This window comes from Colobus angolensis, unplaced genomic scaffold, assembly GCF_000951035.1.
Source record: "Colobus angolensis palliatus isolate OR3802 unplaced genomic scaffold, Cang.pa_1.0 Scaffold59, whole genome shotgun sequence".
Taxonomy (NCBI): domain Eukaryota; kingdom Metazoa; phylum Chordata; class Mammalia; order Primates; family Cercopithecidae; genus Colobus; species Colobus angolensis.
Window position 1 is genome coordinate 2,903,011 of NW_012119487.1, and position 13,798 is coordinate 2,916,808.

At 33.4% G+C, this 13,798-nt stretch overlaps 1 protein-coding gene and 1 long non-coding RNA gene across 6 annotated transcripts in view; one reads left to right on the top strand and one right to left on the bottom strand.

Moving 5' to 3' along the window:
- Positions 1–13,798, top strand: part of DNM3 (dynamin 3) — a 579,299-nt gene that overhangs the window by 526,477 nt on the left and 39,024 nt on the right. The gene's annotated exons all lie outside the window — the stretch shown is intronic.
- Positions 4,817–13,220, bottom strand: LOC105526345. Its single transcript, XR_001004072.1, has 3 exons — positions 13,091–13,220; positions 11,551–11,633; positions 4,817–5,401 (listed from the first exon to the last, which is right to left on the bottom strand). It is a non-coding gene; the product is annotated as an uncharacterized LOC105526345 (long non-coding RNA).

The following is a 13,798-nucleotide window of genomic DNA, read 5'->3' on the forward strand; positions in this document are numbered from 1 at the left end:
TATAATAAAATGAGAACAAAAAAAGTTTAAATTGTCATTTAAAAATTTCTTATCCCCAGAAATACATCCATAAACCCCAAGGTGAGAAAGCAATACTTTAGACAGTTATGTAAAGCCTATTCTGTGTTTTGCCTGTTTATACCTAAAGACTATATAGCAAGCACATCTGTGAGTTGCACATCCTGTAGATGAGCGCATAGAGAAGAGTAAAAAATAACCAAACACTGTACATGAAAAGTCAATCTTTAAAGATACAGGATTTATCATAAAAGTAATGGCTTTAAAAACTGGATTATATTCCAGGTAACATTGACCTTCAACAGATATACATTCAGACATGCTAGTGCCAGATAAAGTGGCTAATGCCTGTAATCTCAGCTAGTTCAGAGGCTTAAGCAGGAGGATTGCTTGAAGACAGGAGTTTGAGACCAGCCTGGGCAACATAGCAAGACCCTGTCTCTAAAAACATTTCTTTAATTAGCTGAGCATTCATCTGTAACCTGCTACTTGGGAAGTTGAGGTAGGAGGATTAGTTGATCCCAGAAGTTCCAGTGAGCTATAATCACACTACTTGACTGCAGCCTGGGCAACAGAGCAAGGCCCTTTTTCTAAAAAAACTAAAAAATGAATAAATAAACATGCTAAAGTAGTCCTTGATTTAAAAAATCAAAACAAAACCAACCAAATATAAAGAAAACTCCACAGGCTTTCCCCAATATCAATTTAATCATAATCAATTTAATTCATAAATTTAGTGTTAGCCCTCCAAAAAACTTTTCAGTGAAATGTTGATTATTAGCAAATTTATCTGATTTCAGGGAGAAGAGTCTTGTCTCTGTGATTAGAATATTCATGAGCAACCAAATGGCCAGTAAGTTAATATCAGAACCTAGCTGAATGTCTGGAAAACCTGCAAGTTAGAAAAATCATTCATGGGTGCTCATTTGTGTAGCACATATACTAAAATTGGAAAGATATAGAAAAAATTAACACAGCCCCTGCACAAGAATAACATGCAAATTCAGGAAGCATTTCATATTTTTCTGAATGAGAAATTTAACAAAGAGATACATATTATAAAAAAGAACTAAACAGAAATTTTGGAGCTGAAGAATTCAATGACTGAAATAAAAAATACAATGGAAAGATTCAATAATTGACTAGATCAACCAAAAGAAAGAATTTTTAAACTTGAAAATGAGTATTTTGAAATAACCCAGTCAGAACAAAAGAAAAACAAAGTAAAAAAGAATTAAGAATGCTTACAGGACCTATTGGGACACCACTAAGTGAGCAAATATTCACAGTATGAGAATTTCAGGAAAGGCATAGAAAACCTATTTAATGAAATAATAGCTGAAAACTATGCATGTCTTGGAAGAAATGTGGATATCTATATCCAGGAAACTCAAAACCCCAAATACATTAAGTTCAAAGAGGTCCTCTCCAAATCACGTTATAGTCAAAGTGTCAAAAGTCAAAGACAAAGAATTCCCACAATAGCAAGAGAAAAGTGTTAAGTCACAGATAAGGGAATCCCCATTAAGCTAACATTAGATTTCTCAGCAGACACCTCATAAGCTAGGAAAGAATGGAATGATAAATTCAAAGCACTGAAAGAAAAAAAAAGATGTTAGCCAAGAATACTATACCCAGAAAATCTATACTTCAGAAATGAAGGGGAAATAATGTCTTTCCCAGACAAACAAAAACAGGAAATTCATCACCACTAGACCAGCATTACAAAAAATTATTAAAGTCCTACACATGGAAGCAAAAAGATGATCATTCTACCATCATAAAAACATGCAAAAGTATGAAACTCACTCATAGAGCAGACAGACAAATGATTAAGGGAAAAGAATTTAATCTTATGTCAGGACACCACCAAACTGCAAAGATAAATCATGAGAGAGGAAAAACAGAAACAAAGGATATACAAAACAATGAGAAAATAAACAGGAGGACAAGATTAAGTCCTCACCTAACAATAATAACCTTGAATATGAGTAGATTAAATTCCCCAATTAAAAGATATAAACTGGTTGAATGGTTAAAAATCAAGACCCAACTATATGCTGCCTACAATAAACTCACTTTACCTATGAAGATACACATAGACTGAAAGTGAAGGAATGAAAATATATATTCCATACAAACAGAAACCCAAAATGAGCAGGAGTACTGATGTGTTTTGGCTGTGTCCCCACCCAAATCTCCTCTTGAATTATAGTTCTTATAATTCCCACATCTTGGGAGGGACCTGGTGGGAGGTAATTGAATCATGGGGGTAGTTTCCCCCATGCTATTCTCATGAGAGTGAGTAAGTACTTACAAGATCTGATGGTTTTATAAGGGGCTTCCCCCTTTGCTTGGCTCTCATTCTTCTTGCTGTTGCCATGTGAAGAAGGACATATTTGCTTCCTCTTCCACCTTGATTGTAAGTTTTCTGAGCCCTCCCCAGCCATGCTGAACTGGAGTCAATTAAACCACTTTTCTTTATAAATTACCCAGTCTTGAGTATGTTTTTGTTAACAGTACTTACACATATATCAGATAAAATAGACTTTAAGTCAAAAACTGTGAAGAAGAGACAGAAAGTCATTGTGTCAATATATATATAATGACATATATATAAAATGACTTTTATATATATGTATTTACAATTGCTATATCCTCTTGATGATTGACCTCTCTATATATATGTGTGTCATTGTATGTATATATTATGTGTGTTTATATATAATATATGTGTGTCATAATATATAATATATGTAATTACATATAATATATGTAATTATATATGTAACTATATATAATATATTATATGTAATAATATATAATATATAATGTATAATGTGTATAATATATAATTAATTATCTATTAATATATAATTATATATACTATATACTATATATTATATATTATGACACACATATATGTTATAGATATACAATGACACACATACATATATATAGAGAGAGAGAGAGAAAGAGGTCAATTCATCAAGAAAATATAGCAATTATAAATATATATGCACCTAACAGTGGAGCACCCAGCTATATAATGCAAATATTATTAGATCTAAAGGGAGAGATAGATCTCAATACAATAATAGCTGGGGACTACAATACCCCACTGTCAGCAATGGATAGATCACCTAGGCATAAAATCAGCAAAGAAACATTGGATTCAAACTGTACTGTAAATCAAATGGACCTAACAGACATTTACAGACCATTCCATGTAATAGCTACAGAATATGTGTTCTTCTCATTAGCACATGGAACATTCCCCAGGATAGATAATATGTTAGGCCACAAAACAAGTCTCAACAAATTTTTAAAAATCAAAATCATATGAAATATATTTTCTTACCACAATGGAATAAAACTAGAAATCAAAATCAAGTGGAACTTTGGAAACTGAACAATTACGTGTAAATTAAACAACATGCTCCAAAACAACCAAAGGGTAAATTAAGAAATTAAGAAGTACTTTAAAAATTTTCTTGAAACAAATGAAAATATAAACATATCAAATCCTATGCAATACAGCCAAAGCAGTAGTAAGAAGAAAGTTTATAGCAATAAACTTCAGAAAAGTAGAAAGATTTCAAATAAACAACCTAATGATGCACTTCAGGGAACTAGAAAAGCAAGAATAAGCCAAACCCAAAATTAGAAGAAGGAAGGAAATAATAAAGATCAGAACAGAAATAGAGATTAAAACAACAATTCAAAAGATCAAGGAAACAAAAAGTTGGTTTTTTGAAAAGATAAACAGAATTGGCAAACCGTTAGCTGAACTAAGAAAAAAAAGACCTAAATAAATAAAATCCAAAGTGAAAAAATGAAACATTACAACTGATACCACAAAAAAGAAATATTACAGCTGATACTTGAGAAATACAAAGGATTATTGGAGACTATTATGAACAATTATATGCCAAAAAATTCAAAAACCTAGAAGAAATGGATACATTCCTGGGCACATACAAGCTACCAAGACTGAACCAGAAAGAAATGGAAAACTTGAACAGAACAATTCAGTAATGAAACAGAATCAGTAATAAAGTCTCCCAACAAAGAAAAGCCCGAGACCAAATGGCTTTGCTGATGAATTCTACCAAACCTTAAAAGAAGAATTAACACCAGTTCTTCTCAAACTGTTTCAGAAAATGGAAGGGAATTTTTTCAAACTCATTCCATGAGGCCAGCATTACACTGATACCAAAACCAGACAAGGAGGCAAGAAAATAAAGAAAACTACAGGCCAATATCCCTGATGAACACAGATGCAAAAACTCTCAATGAAATACTAGCAAACTGAATGCTACAGCACATCAAAAAGATTATACACCATAATCGAGTGGGATTTATCTCAAGGATGCAAGGATGGTTCAAATCAATAAATGCAGTATATCACATCAACAGAATGAAGGATAGAAACAATGTAATAATCTCAACAGATACAGAGAAAACATTTTATAAAATTTTATAAAATTCAACATCACTTCATGATAAAAACTCTCAACAAATTAGAAGGAATTTAACTCAACACAATAAAGGGCTTAAATGACAAAACCACAGCTAAATGATACTAAATAAGGAAAAGTTGGAAGCTTCTTCTCTAAGAACTGGAACAAGACAATGATGTCCACTTTCTCAACTCTTATTTAACATAGTACTAGAAGTTCTAGCCAGTACTATTTGGCAAGAGAAAGAAATGTGGCTAGTTCCAATTATGATGTGCTGTAAGTGTAACATATACACTAGATTTCCAATACTTTCTACAAGAAAAGAATGCAAAATATCTTATTAATAAATTTTATTTTGATTAATTGATTACGTATTGTATTAGTTTGCTAGAGATGCCATAAAAAATTATCATAGACTAGGTGGGTTAAGCAAGATAAATGTATTTTTCACAATTTTAGAAGGTAGAAGTCTGAGATCAAGGTGTCGTCAGGTTGGTTTCTTCTGAGACCTCTCTTCTTGGTTCATGTCATCACATGATCTTCCCTCTGTGTGTGCCCATGTCCATTTTGCCTCTTGTTATGAGAACACCAGTTATATTGGATTGGGGCCCATCCTAATGGACCCACTTTAACTTAATTACTTCTTTTGAAACCCCATCTCTCAATATAGTCACATTTCTGTGGTACTGCTGATTAGGGCTTCAACATGAATTTTGTGGGGGACACAACTCAACTCATAATACCTGTCAAAATAATAATATTTTGGACCTATTTGGTTAAAAAAGGCAGTATTAAGGTAAATTTCAACACTTCATTGTTACTTTGTAAAATATGGCTACTAGAAATGTGGCTTGCATTATATTTCAATTGAACAGTACTGGATTTTATTTATTTGGGACACCAAAACACTGTATCATCACCTGCTGAAAAAATAAGAAAAAGTTCTCATTTAAAATAATGTGCCATTTTCTACTATATTTCCCTTTTAGTACTAAGTTTTATTTTGGTGTTGCTAATAAGCAAAAGCAGTGAGATGGTATATACAGAAAATGAAATGTGCACAAAGAAAATTAGACCAGAGTTCTATTTGGATCTTACTATCTTTATGATCTCAGGCATAGCCCTTACCCTTTCTTTAATTTCTTCTTTCTACAAAAGAGAGAATAACAGCTGACATTTGTTGAGTGATTATTTTGTGCCAGGTACTCTTCTGAATTTCTACACTAGTAGTTTATTTAATCCATACAACAACCCTTTGAATATTTTAGGTAGTAGTATTACTCTATTTGAGAGAAAACTGAAGCACACAGAGATTAATTAACCTGCTCAAGACTCCAGAGTATAGTAAGTGGTAGAAGCAACTGGTCTAACTCCATACCACATCATTTATTTCCCCCTGTACTTGTGTCTCAAAAGATTGTTGTGAGGATCTACTGAGATGGTATATGTGAAGGCATTTGAAAACTGATGACTGTTAATTATTTTCTTTGTCTGCCTTCTTAGGAACATTTCAGATAAAGCTATTATTTTTCTCTTTTGACCAGGAAATCTATATATCTTTCTTGACAGCCTGGTAATTTCAGAACGAATAGAAGTGTTTGTATCTGTGGGTTTTACACACTACTGAATCACAAAGTCCCTGGAATAATTCTCAAAGCCATCACTTTCAGCCCACTTTCTCATTCATTAATGCTCTATTCTTTTTCTAGCATGTCTAGAATTTTCTTGAATTCTTGCAGAGAATTGGTGCTCCTTTAATACCTGCTATTTCAGAATAGCTTTGACTTAAATACGCTTTCCTTTTCTCCCAGTTGCAAAATGTCAGGGCTGACAGCCGAAAGGGCTTCGGAAGATTGTCAGTGTTCTCATATTCAGATAGGTAGCAAAGGATCTGACACATTTGGTATAATAAACCCACAAACGTTCATTAGTAAGATTGTAGCCTGATTTATTTCTCTGATTTAGAAAACACTCCTAAAGAAGGAGAGTTTGTCTGCAAGGAAACTTCTGAATTCTTTTTCTAATTCAAGCTCATATTTATAAATTTTGTAAACTCAGATGTTGCTTGTGTCATTTACATCATTTATCTCAAATAATAATAAAAATGATTCACTTTTTTTGAGCACTACTATATGTCTGACACTGTGGTAAGTGCCATTTCTGTATTCTCATTTGGTGATATCACATCTGCTCTGCCCTATAAAATGTATAATATGTGTATATTACCTTATAAGCACAGAAATTAAGGCTTAGAGAGGTTGAGTAACTTCTTAACTAACTTCACTAAAGTCACAAAGCTAATTAGTGACAGAGTCAAGATATAAATATAGGTCATCTAATTCCATAGTTCATACTCTTGATCACTATTCCACATTTCCCTCAAACCAAAGTGGATTGAGCATTTGGGGTATTCTCTCTAAGTCAGGTGGATATTTTTAAAACTTGTATTTGATGAATGCTGCAAAGAGGTGTATGATCCAGTTTTTCTTACTGCTTCTGTGATTTGGTAATTCTCCTACAGATGGTAAAATATGGTATTCACAATAATATGAAAAATATAATTAAATTTGACAAGAATTCTATTAAAATAGCAAGATTTACCATCCAGAATTATTTCATTTATTTTTAATTCCTCTTTTATCTTAATCAAACATACCACCTTGATGTTATGTGAAGCTATCTTATATGCTACCTTAAGCTGTATGCATTCATTTATGAAACCTCTAAAACTATGTATCATGCCCTTTCTATTTTATGTATATTGCCAGGTAGTTTATAAGTGATTAAAGAATATTGCTAGAAATTATATTAAATTAGATAGATAATGTTACCATATCACTTTTGATTCATTTGGCCCCCAATGTAGTATGAAACCTTGTAATTAATTTTTTTTTTTTTTTTTTTTTTTTGGAGACAGTCTTGCTTTGTCACCCAGGCTGAAGTGCAGGGTGTGATCTCGGCTTACTGCAATCTCTGCCTCCCAGGCTCAAGTGATCCTCCTACCTCTGCCTCCTGAATATCTGGAATTATTGGCATGCACCAGTATGCCTGACTAATTTTTAAATTTTTTGTAGAGACCAGGTTTCATCATATTGCTCAGGCTGGTCTCAAATTAATGAGCTCAAGTGATCTACCCACCTTGGCTTCCCAGAGTGTTAGGATTACAGGCATAAGCCACCACGCCCAGCCTGTGATGCGATTTTTAGGAAACGCCTTTTTATCAAATAGTTCATTTAACTAAAACGCCTTTAATTCAGAAGGCATTATATCTATTCTAAAAGTGTTTATATGGATTAAGTAGACGTAAACAATTGGTAGAGGAAAAAACATAGTACTCACTAACAATAGTATTTGCAGAAATTTTGAAGCCATGGTTAAAAAAAAAAAGAGAAATTGGAGGGAAAATGTAAATACATGCAGTAATAATGCTTTCTTAGCAAATTTCACATCTTTCTTCTTCTTTAGTCTACTGTCACCTTATTGCTTTGTAAAGAAACATCTTGATCCCAGTCATAAAAGTTACTTAGACTTATAAACTCATTAATGTTTACTAGTAGTTGCAATCTGATTTCTTCTCCTAAACTACTTTAAAAATTGTCTAAGGAAAAAAGCTTTTAAAAACCAACATTTGGCCAGGCACAGTGGCTCAAGCCTGTAATCCCTGCACTTTGGGAGGCCGAGACGGGTGGATCACAAGGTCAGGAGATCGAGACCATCCTGGCTAACGCGGTGAAACCCCATTTCTACTAAAAAAATACAAAAAACTAGCCGGGCGAGGTGGCGGGCACCTGTAGTCCCAGCTACTCAGGAGGCTGAGGCAGGAGAATGGCATAAACCTGGGAGGTGGAGCTTGCAGTGAGCTGAGATCCGGCCACTGCACTCCACCCTGGGCAACAGAGCGAGACTCCGTCTCCAAAAAAAAAAACCAACGTTAGCTTTATCTCTTATACCTCACGTAATATTTACTAACCTTATTAATAAAGCATTCAGGACAATCTGATACACTACAAAATTTAAAATAATACAGAATTGTTTCAAATAATAATTGCATCCTTCTATAAAATTTGCTTAGAATAGTTTTAATTTTTATTATAAATGCAGCCATAGTTGTTGATCTTTAAGCAATCTTGACTCTCTTAGCTTTTGCCACTTTAGAAGAAGTAGACAAATCTGATAGCCAACGTAAATATCAGAATTAGGGTGAAGCAAAGATAGTTTTGTGTTTTTGTACTTTACATCCTCCAGATTGTCAAACAGGCAACATACACACACACTCAATTTCAGAAGAATGAGAGAGAGAAGTAACAAAAGAAAAAAACCTCCAGACCCAATGATTATTACTCCAAGAATATAGATCTTTGTTTAAGCAATCTTCCTCTGAATGTCAGTGGTTGTAGAAGTCTTAGTATATTTTTATCATCTTCATAAAGTTATTTTTCTGTAAACTAAAGGTTTGCCTAAATTGAGATAAGCTCCTTTAAATTTTAATTTATTTATTAATTGGTTATGAGTATTTACAGTGACAGAAGAAGTTCTGGTTTTGGCAACTTTGGAAGTAGCTCCCCAACTTTGGGACATGTTTGTGTTGTCTGTATGGTGACTCAGCTGTGATCTGGTGCTATTATCACTTACGTTCTATTTTTGAATATTGGAAACAAGAAATTTGCAACAGCCCAACCTAGCAAATTTCTTCTGATTTTGCTTTCATCTTTCCTTTTAACAAAAATTAACTTAAATTTCCTAAAACAGTCTTCAGGTCTTTTTTTTATCTTGATCATCTACTAAGGTTCTTGGGCCCTAGGAATGTCTGAGAAGGTGCACTCAGTAATTCATGTGTAGGAATAGTTGAAAAAGTTATCTTCAGGCCTTTTGGGAGTTCTGTAGTTGGATGTAGGTGACAGCTTTATCAGCTACAGTATTCAGGGAACCTCAGGGAAGTTTAAAACCCCTGATGATAGCTGCTCTTTTAATGGCTTCATTTTAATTCTGTACTCCAGAAAGAAATGATTCTATTCACAGAATTTTACAGTTGTGTGTGGTTTTTTTGGTTGCTTTAATGCATTGCATTATTTTTTCCTAAGAAGTTTTTACATGTGAAGCAAGTATAATTGTATTTAAATTGAACTTTGATTTTCTGCCTCATAATATAAAGAAACGGTAAATAAGATCAACTGCATACCTATGCTACTATTTTGCTATATAGTTTATTATGACTGCCCATGCTACTTTCATATTAGTTGAATTTTATTGCCCCTGCTTTCTCTAGGACTTTATTAACTTTGATATAGTGTATCTATACTCATCCATGTAAATGATTTTGAGGAACAAAACAATTGACAGATTTTTGCTTTACAATATCTGTGATTTTTGTTTCATACCTTTCTCCATGTTTCAATCTTTGTAACCAGACCTAGTTCTATATTGCATAGATCTTATAATCCCTTAATACCCCGATGCTAAAATGAATGAGCTTTAAAAATGCCTGTTAAACAAATAGTATAAAGGATAAAATAATTTAAAATTTCTTTACAGTTACAAGTTTTTAGGTGATGAAAGTAGAATTCCTAAAATAAAATTACTCGTGTCATTTTCCCCCTAATCTTTAGGTGTTATCTTCTTACAAATGAAACCACTGGGGTTTTTCTTGTGATTATAGTATTTCATTATTGGAGTATGTAAACATTATGATGATGGTGTTACGGAATTAACAGCAGCAAAGGAATCTCTCTGAGTCAAAAAGAGCCTTCATCACAATCAACAGTACAATTGTTTTATGTCTATAAGGCATTTCTCATAGGACTATATTTGGTCATCCCAGTAGCTTTTGGAAACACATGTTTTATCTCACAGTATTTGTAGATCACTTTTTGTGGTGGGGTGAGCATCAACACTATCTTAACCATACCCTTCCAGCCTCATCAAATTCGAAGTGAATGATTGGCAGTGGAGAGAGGTTTTCAGTGAAACCATTCTTGATAATGTAGGGTTGGGAAAATTCAAAGGTACGTTACCATGGTAACAGTGTTTTCCTAGTGATGACCTGATTTACTAAGAAAAAGTCTTCAAATAAGTCTATGACATGATTAAATAAGAGATTTAAGGAAAGGGAAAAGACAAAAACAAAACACCTGAAAGACATTCCAGTCAAGCCCAGTGCTTCTATAATAGATGCCCCAAGGTATGGTGAGAATTATTTCTGATTCAACATTTTCATTCCCTCACCTGTTAAAGTAGTAAACCTTTAAAAGAAAGCTTTTAAATTAAAATTTTCAGCTACTTGGGAGGGTGAGGTAGGACCATTGCTTAAAGCCAGGAATTGGAGATGAGCTTGGGAAACATAACAAAACCCCATCTCTAAAAAAAAAAAAAAAGGCAAAATTAGCTGGGCATGGCATGTAGTTACAGTTATGTGGGAGGATCCCTTGAGTTCAGCGGTTCAAGGCTGCAGTCAGCTATGATCACGCCACTGCACTTCAGCCTGGATGACAGAACAAGACTCTGTGTCTAAAAAAAAAAAATAGTAGTGATAAAAGTATGTTTTAAATAATGTAAAACTTTATATAACAGCCTGTTTCTTAAATACTATGTGAATAATTTCGTGAGAAAGAAAGATATGGTAATTTTTGTAAATGTCTTCACATTTACAATGCTGGTGTTTTTATTGGTTAAATTGAATTAGATTTCTCAATAGCTATTTTTAAAAACTGCAATAGGAAGGGCTGTCTATTGTATTTTTTAGAAACAAGCTGGTTTCTACAATATTATTCACGTTTTGTAAACAGCATCATTGAACCTGCACATAAAAGGTTAAATGTTTGCAGACCATTCTTTTTTGCCTCAAAGATCAGAGACAAATTACTATTTTTATTTTACATTCCCTTGATGAGGATAATGATAAACAGCTGTCACTTCAGTGCCTCAACTGCAAAGAACCTTATTGCAATCCTATAATTTAAACAAAGAAAAAATATAGTCATACACAATATACATACGGAAAAGAGCACAGTGGACGATTTGGTTAGAACTGGGGTTAGAGAAAAGGGAGTGTTTTCTCTCTGCAATTACTCACGTAAAAGAAAAATTCTATTCATATGCATTTTTCCCATTCATCTTAGACATTGGTAGAAGAGGCAGTTTACTGTTTCTTTCTTTCTTTCTAAAATGAGGAAAGAAATCAAGTTTGCATTCTGAACTCTGTGACTCCCCATCATGTCCACTGTATTATCAGAATTGTTAAGATTTGTATGTCACTACATGTCTGCAAGTATTTCCAAAAGCTAAGAAGAATTTCAAATTGTTTTACTGATTATTTACTAAAGCCTCTAATTTTTTTTAATGCTAAGAATTAAACCAGAGTTCTGTATTCACTCTGACACTTTGTTTTCTAATTGCATCTGGTTTCAAAAAGTGAAAGTCAGTGGCTTTTGCTTATTTTGATATGCAAAAAAGTGAAGCATGGCTAAATGTTAAGAAAGCTGTAAAATGGGGAAATTTAGTCTTTCTATATGAAAATGTGGATGGTAATATAATTTTCTTGGTGTTTCATATTCCTAGAGGTGAATTTAACATGTTATTTATTCTGCTTTTCTCCTTTGACTCAATCATTTATTTTTATAAATATCAGTACTTTAAGGAATTTTTCTAGAAATTCTATGTTCTGGTTTCTTAATACCTAAGGAAAAAATTGACTTAAAAGAATATTTATCTAGCATTTATTGAACAAATTTCAGTTCTCAGAGCTTGAATATATTCTTATATGGGTTGGTTGTGGTACAGATCTACATAAAGTACATAGCACAGTACCTGGAATACAATATTTGCTCAATAAATGTTCCTGAGAAGTGGTAATAGGTTTATGCTGAAATGCCATTACCTGCGACTGGTAAACACAATGGCAAAATCTAAAATCCAAGAATGTTTTAGATCAGAGAGACAAATGGAATCGTGTTGTATTCCTAATGGAGGCTTGTATTTCTTTACATAGAAGATGTTTTCTTCAGAAAGCTGTAGGTCATCGTCTGTTCTCATTGATATATACATATATATATATATTTCCTAATCACTTTATCATCCTCATTATCATCAAGTTGTAGTAACTCCTAACTCCTAAACTTGGAATTTCTCTGGTCTATGGTTTCTTACAAGTAGGCTTTCCTGGAGGCCCTAAAATGCACAGGAGCCTCAGAAATGTCCTCATACTATTGTCCCAAATCATGAGGTCATGCTCTCAGGACTGGGAAATGAGTTGAGCATGCATTATTTTAATGTGTTTTTTAGAACAATAGATATTTCTGAGTGAGAGAACCCTATATAAATGATTAGAACCAATTCTATCATTATTGTTGATTTTGTGGCCCATCAATATGCTTTTCACAGAAGCATATTGATTCAAAGGAAAGGCTTGTCATTTAATATCCAGTTAAGCTATTTAGCACAGTGCTATGCCTAGATCTGATTGGATGATTGAAAACCTGGCAGATCAAAGTATGTACATTTCCAAAGAAAAGTACTTCATGTCTACATGGAAGCAATAAATTATTTCCCCATTTTACATTCATAATTAAATCTTTCCAAATGCTAGAAAGTAGCCAGACCACTAGCAATAATACCTGTGTCATGTTCTGGGGCTTAGATGGTTCAAGCTGACTTGAAATGGAGACCATTTGTTCTAAATTGATTTCAATGCCAAGCCAATAGGTCAGCCCTTAATGATGAAGATGCCATTCCAGCTCAGCCTCTGGTGGATAAGCCACCATTAATTAAGTCAAGTCTCATAGTATAGAAAACAGATGCTTTTCTCATGTTGCACAAATAAATTCTTTGTGTATAGATGTGTTCTGTTTTATTCAAAGAATAACAAGTTGGAAGTTATAATTGTAAGTTTTTCACAATGGAGCCAGTCTTTAGTAGTGATGACAGAAGCATGAACTTACATAACAAATTCCAGCAAGTGCATGGAAGAATAAATTATCTTCTATATCTCTTATTTTGGCTTCAGGCCAGCCTGACAAAATTTAGCTTTGAATGTGGGCGGATCCAAATGCTGATCCATCCCAGAGCAGACCTAGAAGTGCCAGAACAATGCCAAGGTTATTTCTAATCTGTAGAATCCCTGGAGACTCCTCTCAGAGGTTTACATTTGCATTGTATGTTTGGATTTAATTCTTTGGCCAGCTTGCAAATGGCTTAAGATTAGATTGTTCTCTGGAGGTATGTTGTTAGGTACACTGTTTATTTGGTTATTCATCTCAACATTCATTCAGAATTAGAATACTTACTTGCTTTCCCTAGAATGTGGCAGGCTAAAAATTGAGTAA